A 19,855-nucleotide genomic window follows, 5' to 3' on the forward strand; every position below is an offset into this window, starting at 1 on the left:
AAATGTAGACAAATGTGCTTAAATTTTATACTTGCACTTTTGTCCACTTGGTGTTGAGGAATACACATATGCCCCACCCTTCCAAACCCCACACAAAGAGCCAAAGGTTCTGGGCTCAGTTACTGTGTGGTCTTGGTCCTTGCGTGGGCTTTGCCTCACATAGCCTGGAAGCATCAGATTTTGGTCCATTTGGTCTCAGGTTTAACCTTAACTTGAGCCTAGTGGAACCTCTTCTGACATAAAATGGAGGTCATTAAGAACTCAAACCTGCTGAACAAGTGAACATTCATTCAATGAGCTTGTGGACCATCTTTCAGTTGCTTGCTCAAGTTTGGCAATTATACTTGATCTTCAGAGTTCAGACCAATATAAAAAGAAAAAAGAAAAAAAGAAGAAGACAAAGAAGATCTTTGTTTTTGTTCAAACCAGAAATGCTTTACAATCTTACACTTAGCTTAGTACATTTGTTGTAAGTTTGCAACTGCTATCAGTACATTTGTCATTATGCTCTTATATTCTCTCTTGTCTTCTTGTTTATGTATTTTATTCTTTTCAGTGTTTCCAGAAAGTGAATTATAAGTAGACAACACATGTGAGAGGGGGTGAGTGAGCAGGGAAAGCAGTGCATTTAAGGTTGAGCTTCAATGACCCTTTTATCTTACAACTTACCACCACTACCACCACATTTGTCACCATAAGAAGGAGATATGATTATCATTTTCAATAATTTTCTGACTTTGCTCTTTTTTCCAGCTCATGTAGGGGCTCTATGCCTCTATCACCAGAGGCACCAACACTTTGTATGTTTTTTTGTTTTTTTAAATTCTTTCTAGCTATAAATTTATCATTGAAATTGATGGTCCCCAACAATTCGAACCTATGAGAAAAGAATGAATTGGGAAAAACTGATTAATTTGATTAACTTACCTTCTGCCCTTATATACATCTACAAGATCAGTTAGAAACGGAAACAGAGCATAAGCTCTGATCTAAGCTAACAGAAACAGAATAACCAACTAACAACCTATCTCACGTGTAAGTAACTAACCTACTCACGTGTGATTACAAATGAACGAAATTAAACACTAAGCTACAAGTCGTATATTGCTAATGTAAACTAATACAACTACTAAACGACAAGAGCTTCAGATATGGCTTCTTGAACTTCTGCTATGCAGGTTGATCCATGTTTCTTCTGCTCCAATTGCTTGCTCTGATCTTGATACTCCCCCTCAAGATGGACTGTAGGTTGATAAATGTTGATGAGTCCCATCTTGGATAAAAGTTCTGAAAACTGTTTATGGCTTAAAGCCTTAGTGAGCAAATCTGCTAATTGGGATTGAGTTCTTACATGGATAAGTTTGATAACTCTCTCCAACACTTTATTCCTTACAACATGGCAGTCAATTTCTATGTGCTTCGTTCGTTCATGGAAAACAGGATTAGAACCTATGTGGAGTGCTGCCTGACTGTCACAGAATAACAAGGCTTCTCTGCTGTGATGAACCTGAAGATCCTTTAACAAATAAAGAATCCAGACTATTTCACAAGTTGAAACAGCCATAGCCCGATATTCTGCCTCTGCTGATGATCTGGAAACAGTGGATTGTTTCTTTGATTTCCAGGAAACTAATGAGTCTCCAATGAATATGCAATATCCAGTAACAGATCTTCTGGTATCTGGACATGAAGCCCAGTCAGAATCTGTAAAACCTTTTACATGCAACTCTGAATTTGCTGAGAAGAAAATGCCTTTACCCGGTTCATTCTTCAAGTACTGCAAAACCTTAAGTGCTGCTTCAAGATGTGGTTTTCTTGGTTTAGCCATAAATTGGCTTAATTTGTGGACTGCAAAGGTAAGGTCAAGTCTAGTGATGGTTAGGTACAGCAACCTTCCAACCAGTCTTCTGTATTGCCCTGGATCATCAAGTAACACACCATCATGTTTGCTGAGTCTCAAGCTTTGATCCATAGGAACTTTTACAGGTTTGCACCCAAGAAGCCCTGCATCCTCCAGAATCTCAAGAGCATACTTCCTTTGACATAGGGAAATGCCTTTGTCTGTCCTAGCTACTTCCAAACCAAGAAAAAATCTCAAAGCACCCAAATCCTTCAGCTGGAATTTTTGATTCAACATCACCTTAAATTGATCAACTTGCCCCTTATCATTGCTTGCTATGAGAATGTCATCAACATATACTAACAAAGCAATGAATGAATCTCCTTGTTGCCTAGTGAAGAGTGAATAATCAGCTTTAGATTGAGTAAAACCAAGCTGAATCAATGTGTTAGAGAACTTGGAAAACCATTGTCTGGAGGCTTGTTTAAGTCCATAAAGTGACTTATTTAATCTGCATACAAGCTGATTTCCATGCTCCCCCTTGCTGTGAAAACCAGGTGGAAGAGCCATGTAGACTTCTTCATGCAAGTCACCATGAAGAAAAGCATTATTTACATCAAGTTGGCTAAGGAACCAGCCCTTCACAGCAGCCACTGCAAGAATACACTTCACAGAAACCATCTTGGCAACAGGACTGAAAGTCTCAAGGTAATCTAAGCCCTCTTTCTGAGTAAACCCCTTTGCAACCAACCTTGCTTTGTACCTTTCAATAGCCCCATCTGCCTTGTACTTAATCCTATAAACCCATTTGCATCCTATAGGATGTTTACCATGAGGCAAAGGAGTGATGGTCCAAGTATTATTGGCTTCCAAGGCAGCAATCTCAGCATCCATGGCATCTTGCCACTTAGGATCAGATGCAGCTTGTGAAAAAAACTTAGGCTCTGTGTTGGTACAAATTGAGCAACAAAAGGATTTGTATGTGGGAGATAAAGAGGCATAAGAAAGATAGGAAGAAAGAGGATGGGAAGTGCCTGATTTGGATTGATTGGATATGATGGTTGAAGAAATTTGGTTGCAATGATAAGCCTTAAGGTAGGAAGGAGGTTTAGGCACCCTAGTAGACCTCCTAGGAGCATCAGGAAGCACAGCTGGAGTAACAGAAGCATCATGATCAAGAACATCAGTAGCAACATGATCAAAAACATCAGGAAATACTTGATCATCTGAATCAAGATCATGATGAATCTGAACAAAGGAATAATCAGTAACAGGTGGGTTAGGATCAAGTAAGGCATGAGGAATGGAAGGAATGCTAGGCAAAGGAATGAAGGCAGATGGAGGAAGAGGAGTGTGTGAAGTAAAAGGAAACACTTTTTCATGAAAAATGACATCGCTAGAGATGAAAATAGAGTGAGATTGAAGATCAAGGAGCTTGTAACCCTTGATATTGAAAGGGTATCCTAAGAAGACAGACTTCCTAGCTTTAGGGGTGAACTTGTGTTTATGGGGATTGACATTAGTAGCAAAACAAAGGCAGCCAAAGGTCCTGAGGTGAGAGTAAGAGGGGATATGATTGAAAAGGACCTCATAAGGAGACTTATTTTGCAGGAAAGGAGTAGGAAGTCTATTGATCAAATAGACAGCTGTGAGGATGCAATCTCCCCAGAAAACAAGAGGAATGTTGGACTGAATTTGCAATGCCCTAGCAGTTGCAAGGATGTGCTGATGTTTCCTCTCCACAACCGAATTCTGTTGTGGAGTGTATACACAGCTTTGTTGATGAATAATGCCATTAGAGTTGTAAAAATCAACCATGTTAAACTCTAGAGCATTATCAGTTCTAATGGACTTAATGGGGGTTTGGAATTGAGTATGGATCATTTTGTAGAATGAAGTAATCAAAGGCCTAACTTCAGATTTGGTTTTCATGAGGAAAACCCAAGTGGCTCTTGATGCATCATCTACAATAGTAAGAAAGTATTTATGTCCAGCAGTAGTAGGAATAGAAAAGGGTCCCCAAACATCCATGTGAACAAGATCAAATGAATGAGTAGCTCTTTTATTATCAAAAGGAAAGGGTAGCCTCTTTTGCTTTGCCAAAGGGCATACAATGCAGTCTTTAGTACAACAATGTTGCAAGAAAGGAAAAAGATGACTCAAAGCATGAACTTTCATGTCAGATGGATGTCCTAGCCTAGAATGCCATAGAGAATACAAGCTGGCATGAGAAACAGAAGAAGAAAAAGCAGTGAAAGAGCTAGACTTATTCTTGAGAAGAAAATCATTAAGAGACTTGGAGGCTTGAGAAAGACTAGAAGCTTGTAACAGATAGAGACCATCATGCATTCTGCCTATTCCAATCGTGTTCCAACAGGTAAGGGCCTGTATAAAACAATAGTTGGACAGAAATACAAGACAAAAGGGTTGAGATTGAGTTAAAGCACTAACAGATATCAAGTTGAAAGAAAAAGAAGGCACACAAAGGACATTTGTTAGGGTAATGTGAGATGAAAGCTTAATTGTACCAACATGAGTCACAAGTGCAGCCTCCCCATTGGGTAATTCAACCACAGAATTTGAAATTGCAGTAAAAGAAGTCAATAAATGCATGGAACATACTATGTGATCTGTAGCACCAGTATCTATAACCCAAGTTTCAATACCAAAGGCCTTTCTATTCACAACTTTAGCAGAAAATACTGAATGTGGTGAGCAAGGAACAATACCTGCAACTGTATTGGATGGTAATGACACAGCATTAACCTTGTGAGGCTCTTGAACTGTTGAAGTTTGGTGAGCTCCAATCAATGACAAAAGCTGGTGATATTGATCAGGAGTGAATGCAGGTGCTTGAGCAGTGATAAACTGATTATACTCAGTAGTTGGAGCTAAGCCATGCCCTTGAAACTGATTTGGAATAGGATTATGATCAGAAGTAGAGGCTAAGTGATGGCCCTGTAACTGATTATGTCCCTGAAACTGATTTGCAACAGTTGAAACCTGATTAGCCATCATATTTCTGTTCTTGAATTTGTAGCCAGGTGGAAAACCATGTAGTTTATAACATTTCTCCACAGTGTGTCCCAACTTTCCACAGTGAGTGCACAATGGCCTTTCTTTTCCTCTTTGATTTGTGCTTGAGCTTTTGGCAGCCAAAACCGTAGATTCAACTCTAACAGAATTAGTAACTGATCTTTGCATTTCCTCTTGGATGAACAAGGAATGAGCCTTATTAGCAGAAGGCAATGGATCCATGAGTAAAATCTGTATTCTGACTTGAGAAAACACATCATTGACTCCCATGAGGAACTTCATTGTTGCTTCTTTGATTTGAAGATCCTTCAACCTCTGATTAATATTGCACACGCATTTACCACAGGTGCACTGAGGGAATGGACTAAGATTCTGAAGCTGATCCCACAAAACCTTAAGCTGAGTGAAGTAATCAGTGAGTGACTGTTCTCCCTGATGGAACTCAGCAATTTGCTTCTGGATGTTGAAAATCTTGGTTCCATTTCCTTGACTGAATGTGTCTCGAAGCTCAGTCCAAATCTCAAAAGCAGTATCTCTGTAAATGATACTGCCCTGAAGTTTTGGTGATACTGAGTTGATGATCCAAGTACCAACTATATTATCAGCACGAATCCATGCTTGAACAGCAGTTGGTGAATTAACGAGTGGAGAAGAGATGGTTATAGAACCATCTATAAAACCAAGCTTGTTTTTACCAATCAAAGACTTCCTCACTGATCTTGCCCAAGCAGAATAATTTTCTTCTCCAATCAGAGGCTGAGAAGTAAGAGCAGCCCCTGGATTTTCTCCTGGATGTAAGAACAGAGGATCGTTGGGATTATATGAATCTTGTGAAGAAGATGAAGATTCAGTGGTAGTGTTAGCTGTTGTGGCAGCCATTAAGAAAGAAAAAAAAAACTTGAGAAGAAAAGAAGCTTGAGAAGGTTTTGAGAAAGCTTTGAGAAAGCTTGAGAAAAGCAACAATGGTGGACGATGAAAGAGAAATTCCCAAATCTGTAAAACCCTAGAATTTCAGGCTTTCTAGGAGCTCTGATACCATATGAGAAAAGAATGAATTGGGAAAAACTGATTAATTTGATTAACTTACCTTCTGCCCTTATATACATCTACAAGATCAGTTAGAAACGGAAACAGAGCATAAGCTCTGATCTAAGCTAACAGAAACAGAATAACCAACTAACAACCTATCTCACGTGTAAGTAACTAACCTACTCACGTGTGATTACAAATGAACGAAATTAAACACTAAGCTACAAGTCGTATATTGCTAATGTAAACTAATACAACTACTAAACGACAAGAGCTTCAGATATGGCTTCTTGAACTTCTGCTATGCAGGTTGATCCATGTTTCTTCTGCTCCAATTGCTTGCTCTGATCTTGATAGAACCCAGCACATTCTTGGCGCACCATCGCTAAGGCCAAACGGACTCCTATAATTTGCATAGGAAAGAAGAATGTGAATGAATTTGCTGAAGCAGTTTGTTATCCTTTGGAACTAAAACATCAGAATAATCAATATTATAACTAAAAGTCTAAAACCTTTGGACCTTTCTGAAATATGTCCGAGATCTTCCATAACCCTTGGACCTCTCTGAAACGTGTCTAAAGTTGTTTTTAGACCTTTAAGCCTTCGCAAGACCTACGTTTGGACTGGATCCTGTATTACTTTTAGCTTTTCAAAAGATCATAATGAGAAGGTGATAAGAACATTTGTCCATTCCTCTCTGTTTTAATTAGAGTATTATTATATAGAATAAGTATAACATTATTTACCATTATTGAGTTGCTAATTTTTTATTGATTATCATTTGAGTCTACCTAGCTACACCAATTTATTTTTAGAAAGCAGAAGTTCATTTGTATCCACTTCGAATCAAGAACGGACCTAGAATTTTAAACTAGCGGTAGCCGAGTATAAAGAAAAGTATTAAAAAATTATAAATACACAAAATCATTGTTTCTAAATACATTAAGATGTAATCATTTACCAACAAAGATAAAAACAAAAAAAAAAACTTTTTTTTTTTAATACTAGGCTGGCTAGGATTTTTTTTTTTTTTTTTTTTTGTTGTTGTTGTTGTTGTTGTTGAAGTTAGAGCATTCACAGTGGTAGTTTTTAGTACTTTAAAAAATTACTTTATTTATTTTACCACCTCATTTTACAATACATCTAATATCAAATATTCTATTTTTTTACACTTTATTAAAATAATATAAACAATTCATTAAAATAATAAAGGAAGAGAGAGAATTTGAGTTTTTTAATAAAATGAAGAGATATAATCTTAATAAAATATTGTATTTTATTTTTGACAAATTGCTACAGTCAATTGGCATTTATATCAGTTTAATGTAGTTGAAAAAAATTTAGTTTTAACTTCTCCAATAACACATGATTTTTTAGTTTTTTAGTGGTAAAATAGTTTTTATTTTATTATTATTTTTTTTTGTTGCTAGAATACAATCACCATTGTGAATGTTCTTATTATTTCTATTAAGTTTTTGGGTTGGATAGTTACTATTTAGATAAGGCTACCTAGATTTATTGAGGAGAAAAGGACCCAACTAAAAAATTAAAATATATAATAACTATTATATATATAAAAAAAAAAAAAAAAAAAAAACAATTAGACCCAGAGGGCCCGGGCCCTTTGAGCCCCCACCTGGTCCGTCCCTGCTTTGAACGGTAGATGCAAATCAAAAAGGAGCAAATAAGATCATTAAAGTGTTACTGATTATCGTCTTCTATAAAAAATAAAAATAAAATAAAAGAAATACTCTGCCAAAGGAGAAATTATTAAGTCCTGGCCCCGTGAGAGGGAGGACTCCCTGTACAGAGCTCATAATATCTCTTGCCAAAGGCCCACCTCCTCTCACAATCTTAACCGACCCATCAACCTCAGTACTCTCCCAAAGATGCATGCATCTTCCTTAGATTAGCATTTGGATAAACACTACTACAAATACTCATATTCTGTTATACACACATTTTTTTTAACTGAAATTGTGTTTTTAACTCACGGTTCAAACAATATGTGTATATCCCTGTGTGTAACAAGTAATACTTAGGTATATTTGGAGTACGGAGAATGATGCTTCCTCCTCTCATATTCATGATTGAGTCTATTTATTAACAAATGTCTTAAGGATATTGGTTTAGGAACCATTTTTAAAAACATTTTATTGGAAATTGATAAAACAATTAATTTTTATGACAACTTTTTATATTTCTCATGAAAATGGTATTAAAACTTTCTTAATTTGATTTATTAACAATTATCTTAAAAGCATCCGTTAATATGACTCTTTATTAAATTCATGGTGGATTCTATTTTGAATATGGGAGGAGGGAGCATTAATTATCTATACTCCGAGAGTACCTAAGAATTTTCCATAGGCAACACGGTGTATGATAAATATTACCTTTTATCTTTTGAGTGATGTTTATTATACACATTTTAATTCACATAGTTTTGCATGCACACCCCAAATAATAGAACTCATAACTTGAAGTTACGATTTCAAAACCGTGAATTCAAATCACAAAAGGAGTATGTGCAAATCTGTGTAGATTAACTTGTGTGCCACAACATTTATCTTCTTCTCTTTTTTTTTTTTTTTTTTTTTTTTTTTAAATTTTTTTTTTTCTGTGTGCATGCTTGCCCTGTTATAAGTATGATGATTAGCGAGCCATCTTACATTGCCATACAAAACCAGCACACACATTCACTCACCCAAGCCAATCTCTCCAAAAGCAACAAGCTATGGGTTACAGAGCCTTAGAACTTGTAATATCATTAGCCAAAGGATTGACAAACGTAAATAGTATAACAAAAATGAAGCCTTATGTAGAAGTTTCCATTTGCGACAGCCAGGACAAGGCTCTTACCCCTGTGCAAAAATCACCACACTCAGAACGTGGTTCAGACCCCACATGGAACTTCCAAGTTAAGTCCTACATCGACGTTGCCAAAGCCATGGAGAACAGCATTACTCTCGTTGTTAGGCTCACGTCACACTGGATATCTCACTTAAAACCGAACAAAGAAATAGTGTAGTTCGTGCCCATCGTGGAACTGCTAGATGGTTTTGGTGAGGCTGAGGCTAACGTAGTAGCTGAAAAGCATGTGACTAAAGATGCTTTGAGCTTAGATGGGAAGACCTAAGGAACACTAAAATTTTCTTGTTAGAAATACTGAATTCAATAGTATTGTATTTCATAGTAAAAGAATATACATGAGTGCCTTTATATAGGAGGCAGATGTGTGCAGTACAAGTAAAAATGCAGTACAAGTAAGAGTGTAGTGCAAATATGTGTGCTATACAAGTAATCTAGGTGGGCTTAAAGCCCACAAGACTATACACGTTAACAGCCCCCCTCAAACTCAAGGTGGGTGTGAAACCAACTTGAGGTTGTCAACTAAAGTACGAAGGCGTCCCTTAGGATGTGACTTGGTGAAGATATTTGCAAGTTGATCTTTGAAGGAGACTGAGAAGAGCTTGAGAGCACCATGGACAAGATGATAACAGATAAAATGACAATCAATCTTGATGTGTTTAGTCCATTCATAAAAGACATCATTGTGAGCAATATGAATGACACTCTGGTTGTCACAATAAAGAGCAGTAGCAAAGGATGTGGACACACCTAAGTCCTTAAGAAGCTATCGTAGTTAAAGGAGCTCAGTTGTGGTATCAGCAAGGGCACGATATTCTGCTTCAGTACTGGAGTGGGCCACAAGGGTTTGTTTCTTGTTTCGCTAAGAAATCAAAGAAGAACCACTTAGAAAGCAATAACTAGTGGTGGACCTGCGATCAGTGGGATCTTTTGCCCAATCAGTATCAGAGAATGCACAGAGAACAAGAGGAGACTGAGTTGAGTAGAAAAAGCCATGGAAGAGAGTACTCTTCAAGTATCGAAAAATACGTAGAACCGTAGTATAGTGAGTCGATCGTGGAGCAAACAAATACTAGCTCACCTAATGAACAACATAGGAAATGTCTGGACGAGTAATAGTGAGATAAACTAGGTTGCCAACCAATCATCTGTAAAGAGAAGGATTAGACAATTGTTTCCCCCTGAGGGAGTCAGATGAGCATTAAATTCAATTGGAGTGTCAACAGTCTTACCATCAGTAAGTCCAACTCGAGACAAAAGTTTAGAAGTATACTTGGCTTGAGTAATATAAAGACCATTTATGGAATGAGTGATTTCAAGACCCAAGAAATAGCTGAGATGTTCAAGAACTTTCATCTCAAACTGCTAACTAAGAAAGTCCTTGAGTTCTTGAATGTCATTGAGGTCATCTCTAGTTATGATCATATCATCCACATATAAGAGAAGCAAAATGGTGCTTTTGTCAGTGCGACGAAGAAATAAGGTAGAATCATAAAGACTGGTAGTGTAACCCAAGCGAAAAATGGTGGAGATGAACTTGGCAAACCAAGCTTATGGAGCTTGTTTAAGGCTATAAAGTGCACATCAAAGGTGACAAACCTTGTTTGATTCAACAGAGAGACCAAGAGGAGGTTGCATATAAACTTCTTCACTTAAATCCCCATTAAGGAAGGCATTTTTAACATCCATCTGAAAAAGATCTCATTTACTGGCAGCGGCAACAGTTAAGAGGGCATGAACAGATGAGATACAAGCAATTGGAGCAAAGGTCTCTTCATTATCAATCTCATACTCCTGTGTAAAACCTTTTGCAACAAGACGGACCTTATAGCGCTCAATGGACCCATCAGAGTGAGTCTTGATCTTGTAGATCCACTTACAACTAACCACAGACTATCCAGGAGGGAGAGTAACCAAATCCCAAGTATGGTTTTTAGATAATGCATCAAGTTCCTCTTTCATCGAGATCTGCCATAAAGGGTCAATGGAGGCCTCATGATAGGTGTGAGGCTCGTGGTGTAGCAAGGACAGTGTAACAATAATAGTCAAGTAAATGTGCAGGAATGAATCTTACCCGGGTTGAGTGACGAGGTGGAATTTCTTGTGGAAGATCTTCAGTCGGAGTAGGAGTAAGGGACTTAGGCTCAAAATGGGGTAGCTCGTTATCAACCTGCTCAAGAGAAGCATAAAAAATATCTGGAAGTTAGATAGAGAAGTCCAAAGGAGGATCAAGAGTATTTGTAGAAGGAACATGTGACTTGTCTGGAAAGATTTCTAAAATAGAGGAGGTAGTCATGGAAGAACGAAAGTGAGAGAGTTCAACAAATGACCGGTGTTCCCAGAAGACAACATTACGAGAAACACGAAGACGATGAGAGACAGAATCATAACACCAATACCCCTTTTAAGTTTCGCCATATCCAAGGAAACAACAAAGTTTAGATCGAGGCCCAAGTTTGTTGTGCTCATGAGGCTAAAGAAGAACGAAACAAGCAGAATTGAAGGAGCGAAAGTGATGATAGTCAGGGGGTAACCCAAAAAGGCGTTCATATGGAGTTTGATTATGGATGACAATGCTTGGAATGCGATTAATAGTATGAACAACAGCTTCACCCCATAATGGGGCAGGAACTTTGGCAAAAAGAAGAAGAGCAAGAATAGTGTTAAGAATATAACGAAATTTTCATTCAGCTCGACTATTTTGCTGAAAGGTACGTGGACAAGTTAGATGATGTATAGTGCCATAGGAATGCAACAAAGATTGAAAAGCATATTGAGTATATTCAAGAGCATTATTAGATCCAAAAATTTTGATACATTTGAAGAATTGTGTTTCAACCAGTTTTGCAAAGTTACTGTAGATTGGTAAAATTTCAAAACGAGATTTCATAGGAAAAATCCAACTTTAACGAGAATAATCATCAATAAAAACAACAAAATATCGAGATCCACCAATACTAGCAATAGGAGAAGGTCCCCGAACATCATAATGAATTAACTTAAAAATACGATTAAAGATAGATTCACTATTATTGAAAGGCAAAGCTGGTTGTTTTCCTAACTGGCATGAAATACAATCAAAATTGTCTTTGGACACAAAACCTAATAGACCCTTAGAAGCTAACTGTTGTACCTGAGAAGAGGGTGCATGACCAAGACAAGAATGCCAAAGTGCGAGAGAAGGTAAGGAAGAAACTGCAAAGACTATAGCAGCAATAGAAATAGGAGCAACTGGTGGAAGATGAAGATTGTCCACAGGAAACATACGCCTAACACTAGGACCGGTCCCAAGCTCCTGCCCCATCCTCGGATCCTGCATAGTACACCCAGAATAGTAAAAAATAAGGCGATATCCTAGTTCAGCTAATTATCCCACAGAGCATAAATTATATGATAGGTCAGGTACATGGAAGACCCCAAGAACTGAGAGGTTGGAGGTCGAAACAAAACCTAGACTATTTCCATGTATGGTGGAACCATTGACTATATGAATATTAAGAGGATGTGGTGCAGAGTCAAGTTTGGAAAATAAAGACGAGTGAGGTGTCATATGATTGCAATAGGCAGAATAAAAAAGCCAAGTGTGAGACTTACCGGGTAAAACTGAGAGAGCAGTGGAAAGAGATGCATTACCAGTCATAAGAACAACTTGATCTATGGTGTCCTGTAGTTCAGTGGAGGAGAGGTTGATAATGGATCTAGAAGACTGGGACTTAGCTAAAATGGAAGGCATCGGCGGAGTAGACTCAGTATTAGCAACAACAGTAGTAGATTTGTTACGACGGTAACAAGTCTCAATAGTGTGGCTAGGACGCTTGCAATAGTTGTAGAAATTTTTGTTAGTCTGGTTGTGATGATTGCTAGAGCTAGAGGAATCAAACCCTAATTGCGGAGGTTGCTCTATGGGTGGAGCAAAAGGAGCAATAGCCAGAACATTAAGCTTATTCGGGGCTTAAAGGGTTGAAAGACGAGCTTCTTCTCCAACCAACTCATTTACAGCAGTATCAAGAGAGGGAGGAGGTCTGTGATTAAGAAGCTGACCTTGGATGGGCTCATAGTCCTTGTGAAGTGACATCAGGAATTCATAAAGACGAAATTCATCTCTAACAGTAGCACATTGCTGAGCATTCTTTGAGCATGCCCAAGTTGGATCAGAAAGATCAACTTGGTCCCAAATGAAGCGAAGCTGATCATAGTAGTCATTGATGGATTGCTCTGCTTCTTACTTGAGTTGATGCAATTCAACTACTGATTGATATTTCATGGATCCGTGAGTAGTGGAGTATCATTCGGCCAACATATCCCATGCCGATTTTCCATCATCAAAGTTGCCTAACAAATTGGAGATTGAGGAAATGGAAGTGTTTCGAATCCATGTGAGGATCATATGGTTGTGACTATCCCATTCAATCATGTAATTGATGAAGACAACATCTTATTCACTTGCCCCCTTGACATGAATAGTGATTGCACCAGTACAATATTACCAGAGCATGCGACCCTTAAGAAAACAACACATAGCTTGAGACCAAGATAAGTAATTCTTATTCCCCTCCAATATAGTATTAATGGGGCAAGGAAGAAAAATATCATTTTTATCCATTTAGAGACAAAATATGCAAAAACAGACTACAAAAATGAAATCTATGTGAAAACTGGGTAAGGAGAACGTGGACTGCAAAAGTCAACGGTCAAGTCAACCTTCAGTCAAAGCCAACGCTGGTCAATGGTCAAAATCAATGCTTGTCAATGGTCAGCAATGATGACGTCAGTTGACGTGGTAGGTGACATTAGCAAATGAATGGACGATGATGTGGCAATGATGACGTCAGCTAAGGCTGACGTGGTAGTGATGACGTCAATAATGACATTAGTAGGAATAGAGGCCGGCGTGTGAGGCGCGTGATTGAGGCGCAGCTTCTTTGGGTGGCACATAAGGTCGCATGCGAGCTTCGATGACTGTGAGACTTCCACGGTTGAGTAGAACGGGGCGAGGCGATCACTGTGGTTCCTACAGAAAAATTATCGGAGCAAGATACACGGTTAAGACGGTAAGTGTAGTGGTCTGTGTGGTGTGGGACTCCTCAACAACGGCGATTTCAGGCCTGGAACCTAAGGATAACAGCTGAGAGACATCAGAGGTTCAACGGTGAGTGGCTGTAGCAGCTGTTTTGACAGTGGAAGCGATGAGAGTGGAGTAACAATAAGTGAGACAAGACTGCTAAGAGAAAGGTCAGAGCAGTGGCTTTGATACCATGTTAGAAATACTGAATTCAATAGTATTGTATTTCATAGTAAAAGAATATACATGAGTGCCTTTATATAGGAGGCAGATGTGTGCAGTACAAGTAAGAGTGTAGTGCAAGTATGTGTGCTATACAAGTAATCTAGATGGGCCTAAAGCCCACAACACTATACATGTTGACATTTCTTATAAGGTCAGGAGGACTGAAGAATACCCACCTGCTGGTTATGCTTCACCAGAGCCTAGTGGCATGGTAGATTTGTTTGTCAAGGCGTTATTGGGGGAAGAGATAACAGTGGCACTGATCTCAATGGGTGCATCATTTGGGGTTTCCCAAGCTGCTAACTCTGCTCTGAATTCTGTTGATGATGAAGGTTAAAATGCATCTGAAGTTGGGTTTGGCCAATTGGTTAAGGAAGTGTAGGGATCTAATGAGAGAGTTATATGATCTAATTAATAATGTAAGCCTTTAGCATTAAAAGAAGAAGAAGAAGAAGAAGAAGAAGAAGAAGAAGAAGAAAGGTGTGTTTGGATACCACTTATTTGCTGAAAACTGAAAACTTATTGTTAAAAACATAGAAGCAAAATAATTTTTAAAGGTGTGAATAGTGCTGTGGGACCCAAAAATGCATTGTAATCTGTGTTTTGCTGAGTTTGGTGGAAAAGTGAACAGTACCCATGGGACCCACTAAAAAACGTAGAACGCACGGATTGGGCAAAACGCCCAATCCAAACACACGTGAAGAAGCTAATAATGTAATCGAGTAGTAATTTAATCTTCTGCTGTTTCATTTAGTCTTTCTTAAATTGTCGAGTACTAATCGAGTTATAGGCTACTGTTAGTGGAGTAGTGTTTATTATATATGAAGTTGTGACGATTTCCAAGTGAAGTTATGATTTTAGTTGCTTTTGGAGGTATGTAAAACAGTTTGTGTGCAATGAATTTAATTCTTATTAGTGTTATATATGTTATTTTATTTGTTGTTAGCTTTTGTATACGTGTGCGGCTCTATATCTAAACTATCAATTACTCTGATTTTGCATTATGCTTATTAGTCCTTCTCTCTCTCTCTCTTTATTTTATTTTTATTTTTATTTTTTTTTCTCGTTTGGTGGATGATTTAGTTGTTTTACTCACTTTTTATTGATTCTGTTAGTGAAAATTTAGGGCAAATGTTCGAAAAGCTGGTACTGTTAGTCTTACTAGGGTCAACACAAAAGTTTTTTTTTGGTAAACCAACACAAAATATTTTTGGCTTTACAATCATTGTTCTTTCACCTTTTGAAAATTCTAGCAGTACAATGTGGGTCTTTTGAATTATTAGTGGCAAATGACAAATGGCCATATGGGGACAACGGTTGGGGGACGAGACAAAACAATGGCCACCAAATATAAAGATAATTAACTAGATAAAAGTCACCTTCAAATGTTTTATGTCATTTTTACCTTCTTTTCCCTGGCCAAATTCTTCACCACATTAGAGAGTGGAGGCCAAACAAACTATTGAGTTAATTTAAGTTTAAAAATTATCAATGACGATCACATGGCTTATTGACAAGGTGGCTGGCGGAGCATGAAAAATGTTGTTGGAGCATTTTTATATTACTTAATTAAAATGAATAAATATGACAACATGGTTATAATGATATGAGAGTTAATATAAAAAATAAGGAGCTAGTGAAATGTTTAATCTTATACATTGAAAATGAGATAGACTCTTTTATTCTTTTTTGATACTATATACTTACGTATATACACATATTTTTTTTTAATATCATACCTACAGTGTTCAAACAATTCCTGACTCAATAGTGTTATTCTGCAATTATTGAGGCGAGCTTAGTACATTTGTTGTAATTGTTATTAGTACGCTTTATGCTTTTATATTCTGTCTTGTCTTCTTGTCTATGGGTTCTTTTATTCGTTTTACTGTTTCCAGAAAGTGAATTGTAAGCCCATAACAAATGTGAGAGTGTGAGTGAGCAGGGAAAGGATAGTATATTTGAGGTTGAGCTTCAAAGACCCTTTTATCTTACAAGTTACAACTACAACCGCATTTGTCACCATATGAAGGAGATAGATCTACATTTTCAATCATTTTCTGTCTTTGCCCGTTTTTCCTGCTTATGAGGGGGCCTCAATTGCTAGAGACACTAACACTGTCTATGTTCTTTTGAATTCTTTCTGGCTTTGCATTTACTGTTGAAACTGATGGTCCTCCAATTAGAACCCAGCACATCACTCATTGTTGGTGGGATGCATTATAATTTACATAGGAAAGAAGAATGGGAACGAATCTGCTGAATCAGTTTCTTACCTTTTGGAACCAAAACAACAGAATAATCAGAATTAACTTGTTATTTTGTTCTCAATTTTTTTTGTTGAGATTGGAAAGGACATTGTACTCTTTTTACATTGAATGAGACAATGCCTTGTGCTTCTAAGTACAAGAGCCTCCTTATAGGCCAACTCCTAGATGAGAAAGTCTTCCAATAGCTCTCTTAAGATTTTCGAAGTATAATGAGCTCGAGATGCCTAACTATATATTTGGAACGAAGTGAGATCCTAAATTCGATCATTGTACTAATTACAATATAAAAGATTAGCGTCTATTTAACCAGAGAAAATTTCTTGCAAAAGCAAATTACTTTTTAAAATCAAATGTTACGAGAATAAAAAATATCATACAGAATTAGTCCACTTGCCAAAATTTCAAACACAACTAACAAATTAACAATGTCCACAAATTAGAGACTGAAGATATGGCTAATGATCTGTAAGGTTGAATTTATTCAATCATTTTGTTGGCTTTATTCTGTGCCAAATTTACTTGTAATTCAGCATTTATAAACCTTGTATTTAGGTGGGAATCATGTAAGGGTAGTGTGTGAGAGAGTGTGAAGAAAAGTTCAAGAGTGTGCACTCAAGAAGGGCCTTGCGACTGGATCTTGTGGCTAGCTTACGACTGGCAAGTCATCAAAGATAGCACACATGTGAAGCATGCAGGGGAGTTGAAGAGTCACGCCATGTTGCACTACAGGACAAAACTTCTAGTTTGGTCAAGCAGTTAGCTCGCAACTCAAACTTATGACTCGTTCCAGTTGCGAGGCCGAGTCGCCAGAACATCCTGTTTGTTAGAAACCTGACTCTTTGCATTCCATACAGACTCTACTATAAATACCTTTATACCCACGAAATGTAAAAAGTTTCCAGAGAGAATTTTGAGAGAGAAACTCTAGAGAAAAACAAGATTGACTTATCCACAATCTTCATCCTTGATTCTCCAAATTCCTCTACTCTCACCCTCTCCATTGATACATCCTTGAGAGGTATATTAGCCAAATCCTTATCTCACCATACCCATATCTGTGAGAAAGTATTTTGGTGCTTAGGAAGTAGTTTAGAAGGGACCAATTCATTTTGGTTGATGTAATGGGCTATTGCGGGATCCAATAAGCTAGAGAAGACAAGGTTCAGCGTAACCCTGTTGGAGCAAGAAGCTTGGAGGGCTTAGGTACATTGGGTAGATTAGGCTTGGAGAGTCTTTTTCTATTCATGTATCCCAACTTAATTCTCTAGTGGATTATTGACCGCTTGGAGGGCGGTGGAGAGGTTTTACACCGAGGACTTCGGTTTCCTCTTCGATAACATATCGCTATGTTGTCTTTGTGTTTGCATCTCTCTTCCCTTAATCTTTGCCTTTTAATTACTACTGTGGTTGTGATTAATTTCGGTTTAGATTGTTTTACCGATTTTGTTTTAGCTTATTTTCTTATTCCGTACATACATTGTTTGATAATAAGCTTGTGTTGGTAATTTATAAATTGGGGGTCTAAATGTTTATAGGTGTTTTACACACTATTTGAACATTCATGATCAATAATCAATGGTTAGGGAAACACATTTTAATGTGTGGACAAGGAGGGATTCCTTATTTGAGGGCAACATTTTCTATTAGCTGGACAAGCAGAATCATTGGATGGAATCTGCAGACACAAACCTCTACATAATTGAAAAAACATTTACAGAACATATATGAAAGGAAAACATGTTTCTACTGTCATTGGAAGCTGTCCATGCACGTGGAACTGTTTCTTTACCAATGAGATTATAGGTTGGTTAATCGGTGAGGGTCCAAACTTGGGACTCTTTTATTAATTTTTTGGGCCAAAAAGTACAAAATAAAGAAAACAAAAACAAAAACAAAAACAAAGAAGTTTCATATTTGCTCTTTATGTTTATAACTTTCACAATTCTTACTCAATGGTCTCATTTGATTCGTTTAACCAGAGAATGATATGATGCTAAAAACACAAGGGTTGAAGAAGTAATGGAACTATGGACCATTGACTTGTCTTTGCCTTCATAATTCTTTGCATTAAAAACAAAATGGAAGATGCCAAAATTTTCTTTTACTCCCCAAAACCAGTAATCTAATGCAGTTATCACAAACCCATGACGCATTAAACATTATGAGTGCTTTTAAATGTTTGACAGAAGCAATACAAAATTATTACTTTTTCCTAGGGCTCAGTAAATTTGCAGTCTTGCCCACATTCAACAGGCCAAATTCTGTGGAAATTATATAAACTTGATCAAATTTTACAATCCTAAGAAATGTAATTGAACTAAGTGATTTGTTTTATATTTTAGTTTTATTTTTAAACATGCTATGTGAGTTAATCCACTAAATGACATGAAGGTTGGTTTTAAACTGTGTGTTGGTGGGAATATTAATTAAGCTTGATACTGCTTTGAGCCCCCTCTTGTAATTGTTTATAGCCACAAAAAAAAAAAAAAAAAAAAACCTAGTAATGCTTCTTTCCTATCTTTACATGTCTGTCTTAATTTTATAGTACTCATTGATACACCTTGTTGAATATGCTAGTATGAATGTGGAAGCAAAAGCATAATGTGTAGAACACAATAATATATTAGAGGGTTACATGGTTTAGCCTAACGTCCTACATCCACGGAGGAACCCCTAAAGAGCTACATCAATAATATATTAAAGTGTAGTACAAATCCTGTGTTACAATGAATCATAACATGTGTATATATAGTAGACTAAACCCTATACTAATAGACTTCTAGTACAAGTAAGAGACTTGACTTGCACACAAAGTAGGATTAGGCTTGGGCCTATGGTAATGGGCTAATATATCTCTAACACCCCCTCTTAAGCTTAAGACGAAATCTTTATGAAATCTTGAGATTTGATAAGGTTGAGAAGATCCCTTGAATGAAGTTTGGTTCAGTGACGGTAGTTTGAGGAAGGAAATGGTCTTGCAGTGTTGATGCGAGTTCTAATGGTGGCATGACTATACTGGAGAGTTTTGACGGTAGCAGTAGGAAGCCAAAGAAGATGAACGTAGCGAAGAAAACATCGAGAAAGACAAAAATTGCTCTTAAATATACCGCAAAGACAGAAAACCATGACCACAAGAAGGTGGCTCTGATACCATGTTAAATATTAGCATTGATACACTATGTTGAATATGCTAGTATGAATGTGAAAGAAAAAGTATAAAGTGTAGAACATAATAACATATGAGGGTTACGTGATTTAGCCTAACGGCCTACATTCACGGAGGAACCCCTAAAGGGCTACATCAATAATATATTAGAGTGTAGTATAAATCATATGTTACAATGAATCATAACATGTGTATATATAGTAGACTAAGCCCTAGACTAATAGACTTCTAGTACAAATAGGAGACTTGGCTTGCACACAAAGTAGAATTAGGCTTGGGCCTATGCTAATGGGCTAATATATTTCTAACACTAACAAATCCTTGTCCTTGGTCTCTCTCTCTCTCTCACTGTTTTT

Source organism: Quercus robur, chromosome 10 (genome assembly GCF_932294415.1).
Source record: "Quercus robur chromosome 10, dhQueRobu3.1, whole genome shotgun sequence".
Lineage (NCBI taxonomy): Eukaryota > Viridiplantae > Streptophyta > Magnoliopsida > Fagales > Fagaceae > Quercus > Quercus robur.